This window comes from Triticum dicoccoides, chromosome 1B, assembly GCF_002162155.2.
Source record: "Triticum dicoccoides isolate Atlit2015 ecotype Zavitan chromosome 1B, WEW_v2.0, whole genome shotgun sequence".
Classification (NCBI taxonomy): Eukaryota; Viridiplantae; Streptophyta; class Magnoliopsida; order Poales; family Poaceae; genus Triticum; species Triticum dicoccoides.
In genome coordinates, this window is record NC_041381.1 from 402,274,627 (window position 1) to 402,295,880 (window position 21,254).

Sequence of the window (21,254 nt, forward strand, 5' to 3'; positions counted from 1 at the left end):
TGGTCTCTTCTCGGCGGAGTCCGGGAAGTGAACACGGTCTTTGGGTTATGCTTGACGTGAGTAGGAGTTCAGGATCACTTCTTGATCATTTCTAGCTTCACGACCGTTCCGCTTGCTCTCTTCTCGCTCTTATTTGCGTATGTTAGCCACCATATATGCTTAGTCGCTGCTGCAGCCTCACCACTTTACCCCTTCCTTTCCTATTAAGCTTTGCTAGTATTGATACCGATGGTAATGGGATTGCTGAGTCCTCGTGGCTCACAGATTACTACAACAACAGTTGCAGGTACAGGTTCATGCAATGATCATGACGCGAGAGCGATGCTTGCTTGCGTTGAGTTCTTCTTCTGCTTCTTCGATCAGGGGATAGGTTCCAGGTTGGCAGCCTGGGCTAGCAGGGTGGATGTCGTTTGAGTTTCTGTTTGTGTTTCATCCGTAGTCGGATGATGCTCTTATGTATTGTAGTGTTGTATTCATGTGGCATTGTATGCCTCTTGTATGTATCCCCATATATTATGTAATGTTGATGTAATGATATCCACCTTGCAAAAGCGTTTCAATATGTGGGTCTATCCTTGGTGGGACCTTCGAGTTCCTTTTGGATAGGGTCGCATATTGGGCGTGACATACAGTCTGCTGGAGTCAGTCCTATGTTTTGTGTCACTGGTTGTACAACCAATATAAGTGGGGCGCTGTCTGATTTCTCCGGCACCACCACGGTTTTCAAGGACTTTGCTGGTGCTCCTTTAGGTTCGGCAGTCACCCTCTTCCTTTTTGATGTCTGATGCACAAGAACATCATTTGAGTGGAAAAACATGGTATGATGACAGATGGAATATGTATTGATAATGGATAGGCATGGCATCTCGAGTTATATGATGAGTAAACTAAGAAGATGGCGGTGCAACAAAGTAGAAGAAATGCAAGACAACATATGCAAGATACGCGCAATCAATATAACCTTGCCAAATTAGAACATGCACCTTGATGGGTGAACAGGACAGGCCATCTGCCTTTGACTCCTCGAGGTTAGAATAGTCATTAGGATGATATTCTAAACAAGAATCAACAGGTGGGGAGTGTCGGGGATATACCCCGCGGTATGACCCGGCCGGAAGTATGACCCGGCCGGACTTGGCGCTTCATCGATGACCCGTCGGTGGACTAGCGACTCACGGGTCTAGCGGCTCACTGGTCCAAAGACTCACTAGCCTGGTGACTCACGGATGGCACTGACGATGGGTCAGATGGATAACAAGATTCAATGGCCCATAAGGCGGTTGATGGGAAGGCCGACTCATGTTATGGTGGGCCAACTTAAGAGGAAAGCCATAAGGAATATTCTCCTACAAAGGAAGCAAGACTAGGACTCCACTTGTAATAGAGTTATCCTAATTCAACTAGGACTAGTCATGTAACCCGCCACTTCAACTCATATAAGGAGGGGCAGGGATCCCCAAAGAGGGACATGCAAGAAGAATAATCTCTAGGGCTAGACACAACTAAGAGGAGAGCCGGTCTATGCGGCAACTCCCTCATGAGCATAATGAGACCTAGCCACAAACATAGGGTTATTACTGGATGATGTTTCCCGGGGCCCGAAGCTGTCTAAATCCTTGTCTTGTGTTGCATCTCTTGATTCCGCACAACCCCTCTCAAGCTACCGCATACATGCGTTGGCCTCGCGACTATGTCCTCACACTAAGGACATCTGCCATGACAATTCCACGACAGTTGGCGCCCATCGTGGGGCCTGCGCATGGTGGTGTTGAGTTCTTGGAGGGATCCCTCCCAGGGATCGAGAAGCTTGCAATTGTTCAGATGAAGAAGAGTCAACACAGAAGGATCTACATCAATTCCGAGTTCATCGGACAAGATCGGAAAGAAGGAAAAAAAATCCAGTGACAACAACAAAAAGTTGTCTTTCCAAATTCATCTCTTAAGATGGATAAATTCTGCGGCGAGACAAATCAAATCAGGGAAAAGTTATCTCGTAATCATAGTATGCGACCTAGGGGTTTGTTTCAATCTGCTGCTGCCACGCGTCGCCGAGTCTGACAGGAATTCAAATACAGCCACCATATGTCACGTCATACCAATCCATATCAAGACACGCGTGAGTGGGCTAGATTCAAGTCCCAAAGGTACTGCTATAATTGATCGGTAGTAGTACTTTTACTTCTTGTAAAAGGTGTGTTATTGTTCACGTGGAGTGAGGAACAAAACAAGGGTCAACTATTTTATTAGTGCATATGCGTTGGCTGAAGCAAGCACATACACGACTACCACCATGAAGAGTAGCCGCTGGAGATATTCAGATCAACTACTCTCAAAAAGAGACTTCATGACCTGGAAGCGGACATGGACAGAGACTCCATCGCCGCCGCAGCCTCGTCGTAGGCGGGCCTCCGTCGCTATGGCCTGGGCAACAATCACCCGACCTCCCAGCCTCCTATGGCTGCGGTTGGCCTTGCGCCTCCGCCTCTCTGCGAAGGACTTCACCATCACGGCTGCGTTGAACCGCCGCCTCTACCGCGGCCTCTCCACTACCCTAGCGCTAAAGCCGCCACCATTAATCTGGCACTATTCCAATTCGCCTCCACCATGGTCCACCCGTGGCCCGCTCCGACTCCAAACTTCAACAAGCCGCCATCGGCTGTCCATCTGCCACGGCCGCTCCCCATGCTGGTTTCCCATACCGCCCCGCGCGGCTCCAGCTCATGCCCGTTCTTCTCTGATTCTGAGCCGTCGGCGCCCCTCTGCAGTTGTAGTGTCAGCTTCAAGCTACCGTGCTAGCACCTGCTGCCCATGGTTGTGCACAAGGATGCATTAAAAAAAGAAACCTCCACAGTGGCGGCCTCGCCTGCGCCGCAAGTTGCACTGTTGTCGCCCACTTCCAAGCTGCCCCGCGGCCTCACCTTCCTTGATGCTGTCGTAGCCTCGTGTTGTTCCGAATCACCGTCCCTCTACTGCTGCTTCACCGGACAGCGGTCTAGAGCCGCCGTTTCCGCAGCCTTGAGTCGTCGCTCGCCGAGGACCAACCCCTATTCCGCAGTACTACATGCCCAACCGTGTCAAAATTTCCTTTGCCATTTCACCTTGCCTGCTGTATGTCGCTGCAGTTCCAAACCTCTCTATACAATTCAGAGGAAAATTGAAGCGGTCGTTGAGCTGCCCATGCTAGAACAACCATTGAGCAGTTCTCACCTCTGACATTACGACCGGCCGCTGCAATCGTGTTGAGCCGCCCTATCGTGTGTAGAGTCGCCCTGATTCACACACCTCCATCTAAGCCGCCGGCGCAACACCTTTGCAGATGAGTCATCCTTGCCTGTTCTCTGGTTCAGGCTGGTCATTGCTATTGAGAGCCGCCGTCCAATGGAGTTTCTGCTGCAAGCCGGTTCATACGCCTCCTCCATCTTGTTTCGGCCAGAGAGAGTGGTTAAATTGTAGTTGAAATTACTGAAGATTATCTATGGACGATATATGAATCATCTGTCGTCCGTTACAATCAGGCTATATCTATCTATGTCTGTTTTATTAGCGTATATATTGTTTCTTCCAAGAACAATTACTCTGGTCCGCAATATATTTTGTGTAGGACAATGATTCATTATCAAGGTGGTACCATGTTGTGCCTATGGAGTGTGCGTTAGCATCATCATGCACTAGCGTCCGCGCCTGTTTGCTGTTGAATGGATGTGCGCAAGCCACCGCCCGTGCAACTCGATCTACATCAACTTGTTGGAGCCATGCCCGCGATTGACTCGCCATCCGCGCGGCTTACCGCTCCTGCGATTAAATCTCCCGACCGCGCGGCTTACCGCGCCCGCGATCGACTCGCCCGTCTGCACCAGCTTACAACGCTGCTGCTGACTCATTTGTCTGGTACTACGGTCGACTCGGCTGTGCTTGATTTCAGCTTCACCATGGTGATCATCAACTCAGCGGTGAATAATCACTGGCCTAACATATCAGGTGAAATCCATCCAGTATATTTTATATTACATATTGTTTTCTTTAAAAAGAGCAATTACTTTGGCTTGCAAGTTCTCCCATGCAGGACTCAAACTGGTTTATATCACGGTCAGATATGGAGAATCTCAAGCCAACTCCTCGAGTCATCTTGAGACTCGGGGGCTACAATGGCATGACTTGGCAGAATTGGCCAGTTTCAATGCATTCAAGAACTCCGGGTCATTGGAGGGAAAAATAACCCGGCCCCGGAGATTACTGCTCTATCGATGATAATTTAAACCGTCAGAAAAATTCCATCTCACAATGAGGTTTCCGGTTTACAATCCGGTTCAAGGGAAATCCCGTCTCCCACACAGCACTGAAGCTCTCAATATCCGGCTCAAAATCTGGTTTAAGAGGAAACTGTCTCCCAAAAAGCTCCGTAGCTTTCAAATCCGGTTTAAAATTCCGGTTCAAGAAGAATTATTTCTTGCAAAGTTGAGTTCTCAGGAAAAATTAAAGGTTGCCAAAGAGAGCTTGCTGCCATGATGCGCGGTTCAAACATAGGTACCCTGCTTCAAATGATCACTTGGGGGCTGATCGTATTTCAGTCTAGTTTGACCCGCTTGATCCGTCTTATGATCGTATTCGAATCTAGCCATTAAACCTTATGATCATTAGGGGGTTTCCTGTTCAAACATAGGTCGTATTCGAACCAAAGAGAACATAGCTGTCGGTACCCTCTTGATCGTCACACTGCCGAGCTCACTAGGGGGCTTCTTGATCGTATTCGAATCATAGCTCAACCCCTTTTGAGAACCGACTTTGATCGTATTCGAATCAGAGTCGTTAAAAAACTCTCAAGATCATTAGGGGGCTTCCTGTTCAAACATAGGTCGTATTCGAACCAAAGAGAACATAGCTGTCAGTACCCTCTTGATCGGTGCAACACCAAAGCCACTGGGGGCTACATGATCATATTCAAATCCTAGCTTAACCCCTTTGGAACGGTTTACTGATTGTATTCGAATCAGAAGCCTCGATTTTTTCTTTCTATTTTCTTTAAGTTTTTGCAAACAATCTTTTGAGTTTGTCTTGAGACTTTTTCAAATCTAAGGCATGTATATGTGGTTTCTATTTAACCCGACTTGGCTTTGGACGATAAGTCGCCAACATATGACAATCATAAAACATTTGGAAGTTTTGGCTTCTAAAGATTGGGTTATCACCCTTACTGCATTGGTCTCATAAGCCGACAGTACGACTCTATCACAGGTTTTTCAAAACCGACCCTCGCTATGGACTTTAAGTCGCCAGTATCATTTTGGATTGCGCCATGGGAATAATGTGCTTATAAATCATTGGATTGTTACCTTCACTGCATATGGTGATGTAAGTTGATAGTCTAAGTCAATTCTACAGGTATGTTTCCCTGGTTATATAAATATGTAAGGTTTATTAACCCGCATTGGCTTTTGACTTTAAGTCGCCAATATGTTTAGGCTTGAATGGCCTGGCTTAGTCTTTTCAGTAACTACATAAGACTATATTGGGTTGTTACCCGCCCTGGGTTTTTGACGTTAAGTCGTGAGGGCATATGTTGTTTAAACCCTGTGCAGGATTTGCAGAACTATGACTTATATAAATGCTTAAGTCCAAGTTCATCATTAAAATTGATGTTTCAAAATGATCATTCGTTCTGGATTTTCTCAAAGGCTATAAGCCGCCGGGTTATAAAAATTCCGGCTTACAATAGAGGCGTATTAAATCGCCATTGGCCAAGAGCCGCCAGGTATTTAAACTCTGGATTTACTTGTCAACAAATAAGGTATTCAAAGTCTCTTTAGCACAATGGCTATTATTTTATCAATGGATATGATTTATTCTACAATGGAAGGAATAGTCCCGAGTCACTGCAGGCTTACGACCCGACACTTGGGGGCTATATTATTCAGATTGAGATCATATCAAATATGTAAGTCCCATGTCACTGCCAGCTTGCACCATGGCACTTGGGGGCTAATGCAAAGTCATTTTTTGTTCAACTTGTTAAAGACCCGACTCATCACATTGTACTGAGCCGGCCCTTGGGGGCTACCAATTGCTCATGTCAAAAATTCAAGGTACACAAGCATTAATCCATTATATTGAACGGTCCACTACTCAGTTGGTAGAGTACAAAGATCTTAACCTTGTGGACGTGGGTTCAAGCCCCATGGTGTAGATTATATTATATGATGTTATTATCCATAAATTATATACAAATTCTCAGCTCAGTATTATCTTGCTGAGCCGACCCTTGGGGGCTACACGTTGTTGTTCAATTTTACATGGTTATATCTATAAAGTCCCTGCTCATTATTGCATAATGACCCGACCCTTGGGGGCTACACTGGTTGAAGTTTTCATGAGCATAAGGCAATTACAAGTCCCAGGTTGCTGCAAGCATGACAACCCGACACTTGGGGGCTATAGGTGATATGCATATAAGGGAGAAAAAATCTTCAAATTCTTAGTTTGGAGCAGAGCAGATTAACCCGGTGTCTGCAACAATCATGACCCGACATCATTTATTTATAATCCGGTAATTTTTGCAATCATAAATCGGCAAGATCTACATCTTTAAGCCGGATGAATATCAGTTGAATATTTCAAGACCAATATTTTTGTCAAGTCAGAGCATTGAAGGCCGACTCAAATGGATTATTTCTTATAGTATTTCTCTACAAGAGCCAATGTTAGCAAATTGGTTATGAAGCTGGCCTATTGACCCGGATTTTTTAAAAGAACTGCCTGGATTTTTTGTAGTGGCAAGGTTTGGACACATCTATTAAAGGAGATTTGCTATAAGATCTTGAGTATGCACCCAGGAGGAAATGACAAGGACTTAAGGATGATCAGGTGTCGGTTCAGGAAAATATTTAACCCGGAGCACAACCTATCAAGTTTTGTTCTTGTGTTTATTTTATAGGATCCGTTTAACATGGATAAATCCAAATTAAACTGGGGGCTAATGTCGGGGATATACCCCGCGGTATGACCCGGCCGGAAGTATGACCCGGCCGGACTTGGCACTTCATCGATGATCCACCGGTGGACTAGCGACTAACGGATCTGGCGGCTCACTGGTCCGGAGACTCACTAGCCTGGTGACTCACGGATGGCACCGACAACGGGTCAGATGGATAACAAGATTCAATGGCCCATAAGGCTGTTGATGTGAAGGCCGACTCATGTTATGGTGGGCCGGCTTAAGAGGAAATCCATAAGGAATATTCTCCTACAAAGGAAGCATGACTAGGACTCCACTTGTAATAGAGTAATCCTAATCCTACTAGGACTAGTCATGTAACACGCCCCTTCAACTTATATAAGGAGGGACAGGGCTCCCCAAAGAGGGACAGGCAAGAAGAATAATCTCTAGGGCTAGACACAAGCAAGAGGAGAGCCGGTCTATGCGGCGACTCCCTCATGAGCATAATGAGACCTAGCCACAAACAACATGTAGGGTTATTACCGGATGATGTTTCCCGGGGCCCGAAGCTATCTAAATCCTTGTCTTGTGTTGCGTCTCTCGATTCCGCCCAACCCCTCTCAAGCTACCGCATAGATGCGTTGGCCTCGCGACTATGTCCTCACACTAAGGACATCTTCCATGACAATTCCACGACAGGGAGCGTATGCGTTTCATTGCTTCCAGAATGGCACTCAATGCCTTGCTGCCAATTTTGTAAGTCATTGCAGTGTTCCACAATATTCTTCTGATGCGCGGATTCTGATATTCACTGTAATTGCGTATAATATCTGAGAACCATGAAAACATAAATAGTTGTGAGATTATCTTTGTAATGCAGATGATATTCTAATATAGGGGCGCCCCTGTAAACACTTGTGTGCTATCACTGGATTCTGATGAGAGAGCTCATCTGTGCTGTAATATGGTGCGTGCATTTATATAATCTGGCACAAGTGCACAGAAAAATAGGCTCCAGAAGTTAGGATAGCTGGCAGATGATAGGTTCATAATATATTGTATAGAGAGTTTATTGCCAAACCATGATAACAAGAGCACACAACAACTAGGTAGATCATAGTGTACATAACAGGGGTACACCATAACCACGATATATAAATCGGGAAAGTGGAACTGGCTTGAAAATATAGTGTTGTATTGCCACTAGTAATTGAAAGCCTATCGATCACGTACAGGCCAGCTCTATCAGCTGTTGACTACAGATGTCCCTGCGCCCCTTCCTGACAAGGAACATACTGTACGTACTAAATACAGAATAAACAAAGAGGAACATGTTAAAGAATAGAAGACGAAGCATATTCTTGAGGTTCCGCTTCATTGCATACAATGTTGGTTGCGCACTCATGATGAATCACAGCGCCCAAAGAAATGCAATTCCATGTTGTCTCTCTATATGTGGCAATTTTGAACAAGAGTCATTAGGATCATATTCTGAACAAGAGTCAACAGGTGGGGAGCGTATGAGTTTCATTGCATCCAGAATGGCACTCAATGCCTTGGTGCCAATTTTGCAAGTCATTGCAGTGTTTAGCTTCAAGAGTGGACTACTGCTAGTGCGACACAAAGCAGCTACATAGATCATAGTGTAGATATAACGGGAAAACCTTAAGCATCAGGGTAAAATCAGCAAAGTGGAACTTGCTAGAATGTATGTGCTAGTTTGCCGATACGGCTAGAAAGGCTTCGGATACCAGCTCTCTTCAAGTGAAGGTGCGGTACTGTTAATATCAGTGTAACTCTCAAAGGCGACACAACTCCCCACATTTCCTTGCCATTCTTATAGGATTCAAGTGGGCAGGCCACTACAAATCCTATTCCTATGTTTACAAGATCCTAAGAATCAAAGAGGCTCAAAGTGTCAATCACAACCGACCATATAGACCTCTACACTGCAAATGTCCCTGCTCATCTTCAGTACAAGGAACATACTGTACTACTATCATACTCCCTCCATTCCAAAATATAAGTCTTGGTTGAGATTTCCACTATGGATCACATACAGATGCATGCAGATACATTTTAGAGTGTAGATTCCCTCATTTTGATCCATATGTAGTGCATGGTGGAATCTATACAAAGACTTGTATTTAGGAACGGAGAGAGTACATATTTAAACAAATAATGAGGCTGGACAACTCGCTCCTAGGGAGCTCCCTCGATTTCAACCTACGTTGGCCGTTCGATCAAGCTCTTTCTGGTCAACCATTTCCTTTTGGCCATTCGATTCCTTTCTGTTCGCTGACTCCAGTTTCACCCCGTTGTTGTTTTTTTCCACGTCCATGATTGGTGGGCTCTTGTGGCCGCGGTATTGGCTGGGTGAATCCCCGACGGGTGAGAAAGAGCCTATCCTCGCGCACCACGCGTTTGATCCGTGGCTCGCGTCGTGCGTCCGGGGAAGCCGCGGAGGGTGGTTGGAAAACGCATGCGCACCCGCTTTGGGCAGTCTCCACGCGCTGACAGATGGTCCCGTGCTGCTTCTGGCCCCGCTTGTCGGCCGCCGTGGTTAGGCTCCTCACGGGATGGGTTGTCGGACAGGTCATGCGGCGTGCGGCACGGAGGGGCCGTGGTGCGTCGTTCGTCTTGAAGGGCCCGCGCAGGGTGGGCAGGCGCATGTTCACCCGACTTGTGCACACCCCTGCCGCTGCTGCAGTGACATGTGGTCCCATACTACTGCTGGTCCCACCCGTCGGTTGCAGCGGCTCCACTGCGTGGTATCGTGGCGTCCCGTCTGGGATTTCCTGGTCGTGCACAGCGTGGACTGGCCCATGCATGCCTGTCGCCTGCATCGTGTCACGCGTCTGGAGACAGGGTGCCCGCTCTGCCCACGCCGTGTCGCATCCAACACGTACTGGCCGCTTTCTTTTTTTAAGTCGTCTGTGACCGATATTCCATGTTTCTCCCTCTATCCGGTGGCCCCTGTCCCATTCTGGTCCCACGCGTCAGCGTCATCTGCCACGCGTCGGCGCCGTCCACTTTGAAAGGCACGGGCATCTCGTTGGGTGGAGCCATTTGCGGGAGGTGTCGTTCAGTGGGTGCCGCGTGATTTGCACAGCGTAGTCTTCGATTGGTGGGTGGGATGGACTGACGAATGTACACCCGCCCTTACCTCTTCCCACAATGACGGGTGGCCCAGATTAGCGGCTGGTCCCATGAGTCGGTGGGTTACTTATTGATTGGGTCACCCAGGGAACGTGCCAGAGCGGTTTGGGCCAATGTGCCTGTCCTGCGCCGCGCGCGATGTGCGTGCTGCGTCCGCGCTGATGGGTGAAAACCTAGGTTTGACGAGAGATTTCCGTGCTGCCACCTGAAATCCCTCGGACGCTCGCTCCTCTCCTCTCCCAAATCTCCATCTCCATCTCCATCCTCGTCAGCGACGAAACCCACCACCTCCTTCCTCTCCGCCGTGACCCTCCGTTCTCTTCTCCTCCCGAACCTCTCTCATGTCGCCGTGCTAGCGCCAAGCACCGCGTCCGCCCAACCCTATGTGCTATGCAGGAGGCAGGAGGACGAACAACGGCGGTCCGAGCTCCGCTGCCTCCATCCCTGTCTCGTCCTCCTCTTGCACGCCGACCGACCGGAGGCTGCCTCCCTGGTTCCCCCTGATCTGCGCGGTTGGACCTTCATAGCGTTGTTCAACCACATCCACATGTACATCCTCTCTCTCTCTCTCTCTCTCTCTCTCTCTCTCTCTCTCTCTCTCTTTCTCTCTCTGCGATTCGGGAGGAATGATATGGTTGTGGCTCGCAGGGTGGTATGTGCGAGCGATGACGCCGGTGGCCTGTGGCCAGATATGGAGGCTTAGCTAATGCAGCAGCATGGCAACTTAGGTAAGAAAAGCACATGTTCTTGTTTTGTTCAGTGTTCTTTTTATGCCATAGTCCACCAATATATAAATAATTTATGTCTGATTCATAGATATCCTTGACACCTAAGTGTGCGTGTGAGTCCCCTACAAAATCTCTTTCTCTCTCTCTCTAATTATCTCGTTTTGCCTTTGAGATTGCAGATGCGAGCACTAGCTGTTTGTATAAATGCACAAGGAGGAGTGCTCAGGGGAGGACGATAGTTGTTTGTATAAATGCACAAGGAGGAGTGCTTAGAGGAGGACGATAGCTTTCAGGTGTGGTTTCTTAGCAGTACGAGATGCCAAATGTTAGTTAAGCTTATGATTTGTTCCTCTTGTTCTTCACATAGGTGTACATGGAGGAGGTGAAGGCGACTACAGAGGAGCTTGCCATAGCTGCTCACCTGCTCTGGGAATCCTCCTGACAGAAGCACGATGCCATGTCCTAGAGTTTGTTCACGTACTTCTATCTGCCTATAATATATGCTGACAATTATATGTGACTGATTAATTAACTAAAACTTGAGAAGTTAAGGACAAGTGTTTTCAAATGAAGGAATATACTGTACATGCAGCTAATTACATACACATATGCATCATTCCATAATAATTGGAAGTTTGGATATTAGGTATTTGTTAAAGACTAGGGATCCTAATTGGCCATTCCCGTACCACAGTTTTCATTGTATGTATCTCATGAACATTATGCTCTGTACCAGAATTGTCACTGTATCTCATCATTGTTTGGAGTATACCTTTGCAACTCCATAGTTATTAGAATGGTTTTACTTCCACATAATAGCCTTGTTCAAATAAAATCACAAGACCTTCGTAAGCTTGCTTATTTACTATGGAGAAGGGCCTTCTTCCAAGGAGCTGTAGATTTTGAATATGCTCGGTTGGACACTTTTTCCAGTATATGTACAGAATAGGGGTACGGAAGAGCGCAACTTAGGTTTTGGGGCAGGCCTCACTAGCAATTATGGCATCCTCTTATTTGGTTGCAGGTTACTTACCTTCTTCTTTTAGCCCATCTCAAGAATTATAGTGCAGTTTTTGTGGAGAGCCCATGTTGGTTTGCTTGATTTATGTTCAAAATGGACAATACAATGCTCTTTGAGTCAAGTTTGTATATATTCCGAGTACTCCTTTATTATTTATCAACTGAGGCATGATTGTTGTTGCACTTCTTACTAAAAATACTGGTGTTATTTTCTTTGAGAAAAGAAATAGATGGCTCAGATGTGTGCTTCTTAGCATAACATCAAATTGAGTAATCGAATAGGGTTATATATCATCATATCTGCATACATAATATCTTCTCTAATTATATACCGGTGTAGGCTCTTGTTGTTAGATGATGAACTTATGTTATTTTATGCCAAGTAGTTAAATTTATGTGCACCTTCTCATGTGTTTACTTGTTTCTGCTTTTATAGTATGGCTTGGTCCTGTTGTGAAAAAAGATCCTGATATGTTCGACTATTCTGTTTTTTTCTTCATCCAATGACCTCTTAATGTGCTTTGAGCATATGACAATTGTTTCCTCACTATCTTAGATTAGTAGTAATCCTTCTTTTATGTTTCTGCAATTTTAGTTCATGCCTTTTGAAATTTCCTTTGCATTCTGTATCTGCACATCCCCTCTTGTGGTCTGTTGTAATGGTCTACTGAACAACCATATCATGCTATGATTGCATTGTTGCATGACAATGTACCATATGATCATGCATTTCTTTTCTTACCGATGTTGTCCTGATGAGTTGGCTGGCTTACATGTGCGCCCTCCGTCCTAAAATAAGTGTCTCAACTCTGTTACAAAGTTTTACTAGAGTTGAGACACTTATTTTGGGAGGAAGGGAGTAGTCTGCTGTGAAGGTCTACTTGTTTTAGGTAGCATTGTTTCTGGAATACGTCATTGGAACCTGGTAACATTCACTGGTTACAGTCAGCAAGACAGGAAGAACATACTTGTGTATGAGTTCATGCACAACGAAAGGACCAACTTAGCTGATGGTAAATTTGCTCTGTGGAATCAACAACACGCTATTGTACATACACGTATGATTCTTTCGTAGCAAAACTTTGTCCGTGCAGCTGTATTTCACATCTTTAGAACTACATGGTAGTTTCTATATTTGCTGATTCAGGTTGTCTTAGGCTGCAGGTCCCCGTCCAGCTACCGTGTACCCCATATCCTTTGAAGAGGATAAATCTGAATGAAAACTTGGAATTACCTAATAGGTGCATACATGAACTATTGATGATGTGAATAGAAACACTTGTAGTAGCGCTGACCTTTGGCAACCTTCATGTCGTGCCTCCAAGGCAGGCCATGAGTGATGGTTGCCGTGATGTTGGCCTTGCAAAAAATAGGAATTTGCTGACTGGTGACTGGCTATAGTTTGTGTTTGTAGTTTACATGTCAGTTTTTAACAATTTGACCTATCTAAAGACAGTATAGTTCACAAAAAGGAAACTTTTTACAGAAAATATATGGGTTTATATTAGACCATTCTAGACCATATCTCTTTAATACATAGTTTATTATATTTTTTGTTTTTCAATATGAGAGTGCCCATCTTACTTAGTGGCATTGCTATGCTTCACAGTATACAATATTTTGCATGCCTGTAAAATTCATAAGTGGTTTTTTGTATTCATGTGTTATTAAATATGGTGAGTGATTGAAGGGGAGGCATGAGGAGAGAGCAGTCCAAAGGGCGGATGGAGCATGTGACTTGTTGATGTTAGTTTCCATTTCCGGAAAGAACAAATTTTCTATGACTTGAGTGTATGCTGATGTGTCAAAGTCAATTATTTGGATTCCAACTAGACTATTATGTGTGTTCAATATTTTATTGTGCATTGAAAAATGTTTCACCTGTGTTCACAAGTTGAATTTTGAAACAGATATGCATAAGGGAGTTTGCCATTTAAGAAGGTTCTTGTTTGCTGCTGTGATTAAAAGTAGGAAATTTATATACCTACAACAGGACAGTTTCTCAAGCCAAAGTCTTATGTAACATGTAATATCCGAACTCTGTTTGTGCTAATAATTGTTCCCATTGTAAAAGGCCATGTTGCACAAGGTAGGTGTTTTGGGTTTTAATTAAGACAGGTGACACCAATTATGGGTTTGATCTCCAAATATGTTTGAACATTAGGTCAAGGAAGATATCACATCGCATCTTCGCGGTAAAGTTGTATGTCATATACCTTGCGCCATTTGGCTCTATGTTACCTGAATAAGATAACAGAATATGCATGCTATCCTAATGTTGCTAAAACCTACTTCTACTAGCACAGCCAAATATTTTCAAAACACTTTGGATTTGACATGGTCTTTGCGCTTGCTCAAACATAAAGTTATTGAAAAAATGCAAATATTTTCAACGCTCTCATGGTATCATATCGGACTCTACGCCATTTGGGTCAGAGATAAATTAAAATGAGTGTGCATATCTCATTGTAGATAACATTCTTCATTCTTTTATTTACTAAAGGGGGTAAATTTTGTTATCATATGTCCTTGCCTACAATTAAACCAACTAAAACATGCAAAAAAACAACGCGCACATGGATTCAACGGGTCGCTGCACCGTATGTCCTTGCAAAATGAAACTATTTTCATCGAAAACATGTCTTTAGCAGGTCTCTGTGCCATTTGGCGCAATGGGTCAACTAGTTAAAGAAGAACGGAAGAGGAACATGGTAAAGAAGAGCAAGCAGATTTTGGATAATAAAATGTTGGTTGCGCAGTGCCCACACATGATGAACCAGAGCGCATTAAGAATGCAACTCACAGCTGTCTCTCGACCATTTCAGGCGGTTGGATGAAGATCGTACGTCTCCTAACCCATCTTCTTCCCCATCTCTGATTCTTCCCATACAGAACACCGCATGGGCCGCCGGCCGGACCACCAGCCCCCACCGCCTGTGTTCCTCCGCCACCCCCACCCCACCCCCACCAGCGTCGAGTTTTCTTCGTTCGGCGAGGCCCCACAACCACCCAAGCCCCTTTGTTCACACCGGCAAACTCTGGCGAGCTCTGAAAAATTGACTGACCCAATTTTGAAATTTAGTCTACTGTGATTTAACTAGTGTGGAATATAAAAGGGGAAAACCATAAGCATTGGGAGTATAGTGTTGAGCGTGCCATGGCGGATTTGAAGGTGCAAACCGGACAAAGGAAACTTCGCAACCAAGACAAGAAATCAGAGTAAAGCATTAGCGATCTATTTCTTGCTGCGATAAATAAGTTGAGCAGATACGAAAGAGTACCGCCTCTGCTGCGGCGCCGTGTACGCATCTACTGAGAATTTGACGGTGCTGCGGTAGCGATGGCTGTCGGTGGCATGGAAGCAGATCTAGGAGAGTAGACGGTGGCAGTGGGGTGCGGTGGACGAGACGGTCGTTGGAGCGGCACCGGCAAGGTGGACGTTGGCGGGGATGAAGCGAGAGGACGGGATGCAAGGATCCCGGTCCGAAGCCGTGGATGAGAGAGGTCGGTCTCTTGTAATGGACGGCGGCGTCGGGGTATCAACTCCGGCATGGTGGAGGAGGACAGCGGTGGATGGGGTGGCAGACAACGGCGGATGGAGGAGGGTGGGGTGGAGAGGGTGTTTTGGCGCCCACGAAGTACGAATGGGGAAAAGGGAGATAGAGAGGAAGGGGGGAACCATGTATTCAGGGCGCGCTTGTCTCAAATGCGAGGAAATTTACAAACTTAGCGCCGTTTCAAATTTCTACTACATCACAGCAACATTAGTCGGTTGGGGATAGGACGGTAATCTCGCATACACCAAATATTTGCCAACGAGAGTTTGTTTTTGGCGCCCACTGTGTATGAATATGAATCGGGGAGGGAGTTGATTTCGGCCGAGGACACACAGTGTTTTGGCGCCCACCATGTATGAATCCGGGTGAGAGGCGATTACGTCACGTTTGGGTGAAATTACAAACCTACCCCTATCAAAACCTATAGAAATCCAGCAGATAGGCTTTGCGTGGCAGGGATAGGCAATAGTAATTTCCATCTCGCAGATTTTGGTTCCGGGCGGTTACTGCGACTTTCCCCGCTTCGTTCAAATTTTGCAGAGTGCATGTTTACCGTGCCAACTCAATTCGAATCCCGTTTGTATTCTATTTTTTCGGGCGGGCTCCATTTTCAATTGGAATTACATTCTATATACATCATTTTTTTATATATACTTTCAAAAGGACAACACCATTTATACATAAATATGGTTTACAAATGGCATGATCTCAGATTCATAAGGTTGTATCCATCAATTTGGATTTTAAAATATTTGAAACCACTTTATGTTGGAATCCAATGTATGCATTCCTCGATAACTGTCTCCAATTAATGTGTGTTTCATGCGGTTTTTTTACTTCTCAAACATGTATAATGTGTTTCACACACGCAACATATAGTGTAATCCCATTTAGACATTAATTGCATACAAACCATGCATTATTTGTAATTAAAGAATCTATGGATCACCAATATTGATAAACTATATAACATTACACCAATTTGCGTTATGATATTATCGATGTCGTGATCTCCAGTTTAAACATTTGAATCCCCTTTAATCCAGATATTCATCTCATATAGCTATCACTCATGCTTATATAGGACTATCTCTTTGGACCTATACGCGTTCATCGTTTCTCAGGTATCTCTCGTGTTACCTATATGTCGACAATGATCTTTTATCTTTGTAACACACTAACGGTACTCTCTCCCTCGACCTTCATCACTCTATCTCTCTCTAAGTATATCTCGCTCCCTGCTATGTGTCTCTAACTATGATTCTCCATGTGAAATCTCTTTCTCTCACACAAACACAAAACTTTGTCTCCCGGGGTCTCATTTCTCTCTACTATTCCTGTGTGTGCCACTCGCACACCCCTCATACAGAGATGTCTTTCGCTCCTTAGATATGAGAACCTACGACTCTTCTCTTAAATATCTCTTTATCACACAAAAACACAAACTCTGTCTCCCAGGGTCTCATATTTCTCCATTGTTCTCTTATATGTCGCTCACACACTCTCTCTCTCCCTAGAGATATCTTGCGTTCCCTCATATGTCTCTCTAGCTATCACTCTCGTTGTGAAATATCTTTGTCTCTCACAGACACAAAACTCCATCTCTCGGGATCTCATTTCTCTCTGATATCTGTTTGTATGTGACTCACATGCACCCTCTCTCTATCTCTCTCACACCCACACACATAACTCAGCCTTCTGATCCACTCGACTCCTATCTCTAACACACACTAGCTAGCATCTTTATCTTTCTATTTATGTGTTTCTCCATCAACCTTCTTTCTCGCCCTCACTCTTGATTCCTATCATGCACACTACATATGTTTATCTCTACATGCAGTCAAGTGCCCTCTCACACACATATATAACTTCACCCTCTGAACCACCCGGCGGTCATCTCCAACACCCAAACTAGCGGATGTCCCTCTAGCTAGCATCTCCATCTCTGTATCTATCTGTAGTTTCTCCGTAAACATTTCTTTCTCTCACGGAGTCTTGCTTCCTATCACCCACACTATATATGTCTCTCCATACATATGCATTTATAGGTTGATCTCTTTCGCACAATCGTTGTGCCTCACTCCCTCTGCTCGCCATAGATGCATGCTCCAGCCCACGCCACTATCTCTTAAAGACAAAAACACATGCTGAATTGTCGGGCCTTCTTCCCTACATTCTCACATGCATGCATGTTGTCGTACCGATCCGTCTCTCCCATGTCGTTGATCTTATGACTTATGTCTTCTTTCTTTTATCTCGATCATGCGCGCGCTCACACACACACACATCCCACGTATACATGTATACCTCTCACATATGCACGTTAAGGTCTCTATGTCTCCATACGTAGTTAATTACCCTCAACCCTAATGCCACATCGAATCGTTCTCCTCTTTTGTGCACATAACTTCCGCCTGGATGGGTAAAACACACACTCACACTTAACAATCTCCTTCTAGCTACCCCCCTGCCTCTCACTCTTCCCATATATCCCCGAAACCAATAAGACCATCCCTTTGTTTAATTCCCGCCTACATGCACCATCGATATATAGTAGTCTTCCTCGGTGTCTCTCGAACAAACACGTTCTCTCGATGTCGACTCCTCTCACGCGCACACACCTTCTCTTCCCTCTCTACAGGAATTTTCTCTCTCTCACCCCATCATAGGTGGCCTCTGCCATACACATCACCTCTCTATGATGAAACCATGCACACTTAAATTACATCCACCATAGAGGACCCCGCAACACACACACACACCCACACACACTAAGACTACATCTCTCTCTCTCTCTCTCACACACACACACAAACACACACACACACACGCACCCCCCCACACACACTAAGACTCCATATCTCTCTCTCTCACACACACACAAACTAAGACCCCATCTCTCTCTCTCACACACACACACACCCCACGCACACACTAAGACTCCATCTCACACACACATGCTCTAGGCAGAGCACTTGTTCCTACCACCCTTCATCCAACCTTACCTGTATGATAAACAATCACCTTTATTTACTTGCATAACATGGACAAATTCCACTTTACTTTAGTAGTCAGCAAACTTATCATCTGTACCCTTATAAAAAACGAGTTGGCGATGATGGTGTGCCTGCCATCTTGTAATACAGACCGTATGATCGATATCTTACGGATAGAAAGCAAACTATGATAATTTTACAAAAGATACCCGCACCTCTCTCCACATCATTATCTCCCACAACCTCATTGCTCAGCAATTTAAAAAAGGAATAAGTCTCTGGAACAATCTAGCATGCATGGTGGCCGCCTGCCGCCTGCCGGCGCCGTCCATCCCCATGCCTCTGCCCCTTCCGACCACCAGTCACCACCACACTCCACTCCTCCTTGCCTTATCTCTCATCTTTCATTTTTTTCGATGACATTCTCGAGATACCAGTTTTTCGATAAAATTCTCGAGATATCATTAGTTTTTACACATGGGATTACTCCTGCATGGGTCAATCACAGTAGTTGTTTTGTAAAAAATGCATATTGATGTTCTGTGCAATGCACGAGAATCTTGCTTGTAATTATATAACGGAAATCACGAGCAGGAAGTGACATTTTTTGACACAACCACGTTAACATGGCCACGTAAATCACTAGCTAAAATAAATACCATTATACTTATATCCCGATGCAAAAGGTTGAGTACATGTCCGAAGAGTAGAGTCGCACACACGCACTTTGTCTCTTAGAATCTCTCTCACACACACACCAGTTATGTGACACCCACTTAAGCAGACACATATGTTACAATTTGTGCACCCGCGGGTACACGTGATGCTGCGCATTTATTTAAGCCGGAAGGCGAACCCAAACAGTAGCTGCATTCATTCCCCTCCCACCGCCTCTTCTTTGGTCGCCGTCGCCCGGTAGCCATGGCCCGGCCGAAGGTAACAACATACGCCATACTCCCACCGGAGCGGCGCTTTAATATGGAAATTTTAGTGGTCATGCATGCATCTTTTTGTGCTAGCACTCCCATATAAGGGTTGACCGGTCGCTTCCCGCTGACGTGCGCGGGCGGTGGAAGAGGAAGGAGATGGGAAGCGGGCTGTGGAGTAACATTTTTTACCATAATTTCTTAGGAAACTGAGTGCAATAATTGAGTAGTTTTGCAAACTACCAGTACTACACCTGAAACAGTTCAAAACCTATACTACCTTGCCAGCGCGCGCTTCCCGCGTGAAACGGTCAGCGTCGCCGTGGAGCGTCAGTGCCGCATTAATGCTCGGCCAGAGCGGAGGCGACCTCTCACTGGTGCCGGCTTTGAAGTGGCGCGACGGCCGAGAGAGCGCTGCTTCTCGGTGCACGCGACTGCTCCGCGTCGAGACTAGCCATAGGCCCTGTTTGGATCCATGGGTTAGAGTTAGTTTGAGCTTGGGGCTCAAATAGCCCTAAAGTATCCAAGCATGAGGGTTTAAATTGGAGCAAGTTGCACCGAACCCACCAAAAAAAACTATCCCACCCAAGAGGTGCTAACTGGAGATAGTTCTTATTGGGACCACTGAAAAATCACTTTTCTCTCTCCATCAAGTGCATTTATTGTCAATCTAACCCTCTCACCCTTCGTCATAAGAGTTGAAATGCTAGCATTCATCAGAAATAAAAAATAATTATAAATCAGCAGTGATACTATTTTTTTGCGAACCAATCAGCAGTGATACTATACCACGCGGTCTCCTTTCTCCTCGATATCGGAAAGAATACTTCCGTTCACCAACATGTGGGACGTCGACCATCCTGGTCCACTTGCCATGCACGCAGAACTCCAAGGGAGAGTCACCCAGGTCATCGCACCGTAGTAACAATGACTAATGAGCCGTCAAATCACAGGCCCACTTTCCACTTTGAAGTTGCTCGGACGAAGGAACCATCATGACTTCGTTGAATTCCGCTTCTTGAAGAAAACTACTGTACCGGCAGTACTGCTAGCTACAGTAGTTACTCCAACAGAGGCCTCCTTTCGTTCATAGGATATGAATTTTATATGAATATGAAAATCATAGGAATTGAGATGACATGCATCTCAATTCCTATAGAGAAAGAGATGCCATTTGGTGCATAGGATAGGAATTTTTCCATTTAGTCTAGGTTACTGTACTGGTAATTTGCTCTAAAAACTACAGTAGTAACTAGTAGTACTGGTACATGCTCGTACTCAGACACAGACACACACACACTAACTACAAATACTACTACTTCTCACATGCTGGCCAGACGCCGTCATTCTCCTTCCCGGCTTTGTCGGCGACACCCCACCGTGCTTGGATCTCCGCCGACCTCTCCGCAGCAATGCGTGCGTCTTCTTGCGGCAGCGGGCCTCTCTTTTCTTGAGTGCTTTCTGACTTTTCCGCTCCCTCTGTGCGGCTTTGGCTGCCTCTTGCTCTACCACCCATTCGGCCTTGGCATCTTCAAATTCCTCCCACATAGTTGTGAGGTCGCGAGCGGCGATGAACTCGGCACGGCGGGATGCCGTCGCTTCCCTACCATTTTGTGTGCGGTCATGGGCGGCGAGGAACTCCGTGCGGCAGGATGCCATCGCTGCCTTATCGGTTAGTGTGCAACGCGGTGGCATGAACGACGCTTGGTGAGAGCTCTGGGGTGGAGTGGCCGGAAAACCGTATAGTGCAAGAGCTCAAGGACAGGAGATGAAGCAAATTTGGATTCCCCTTCAATCCTGGTCATTTATTACCGAGTAAAATGTATTGGCGGTCATAGAACTTGTCTTGATAGCTCACTTTGATCATTGTATATGAGATATGGTGATTATACGGTCACTGGCTCAGCGTATAGCTCCATATTTGTCTGGTTGACTAG

General features: G+C 45.5%; 1 long non-coding RNA gene across 1 annotated transcript; it reads left to right on the forward strand.

Moving 5' to 3' along the window:
- Positions 1 to 10,565: 10,565 nt before the first annotated feature.
- LOC119305714 lies at positions 10,566 to 11,091 on the forward strand. Its single transcript, XR_005148753.1, has 3 exons — positions 10,566 to 10,639; positions 10,739 to 10,818; positions 10,998 to 11,091. It is a non-coding gene; the product is annotated as an uncharacterized LOC119305714 (long non-coding RNA).
- The last annotated feature ends 10,163 nt before the right edge of the window (positions 11,092 to 21,254 follow it).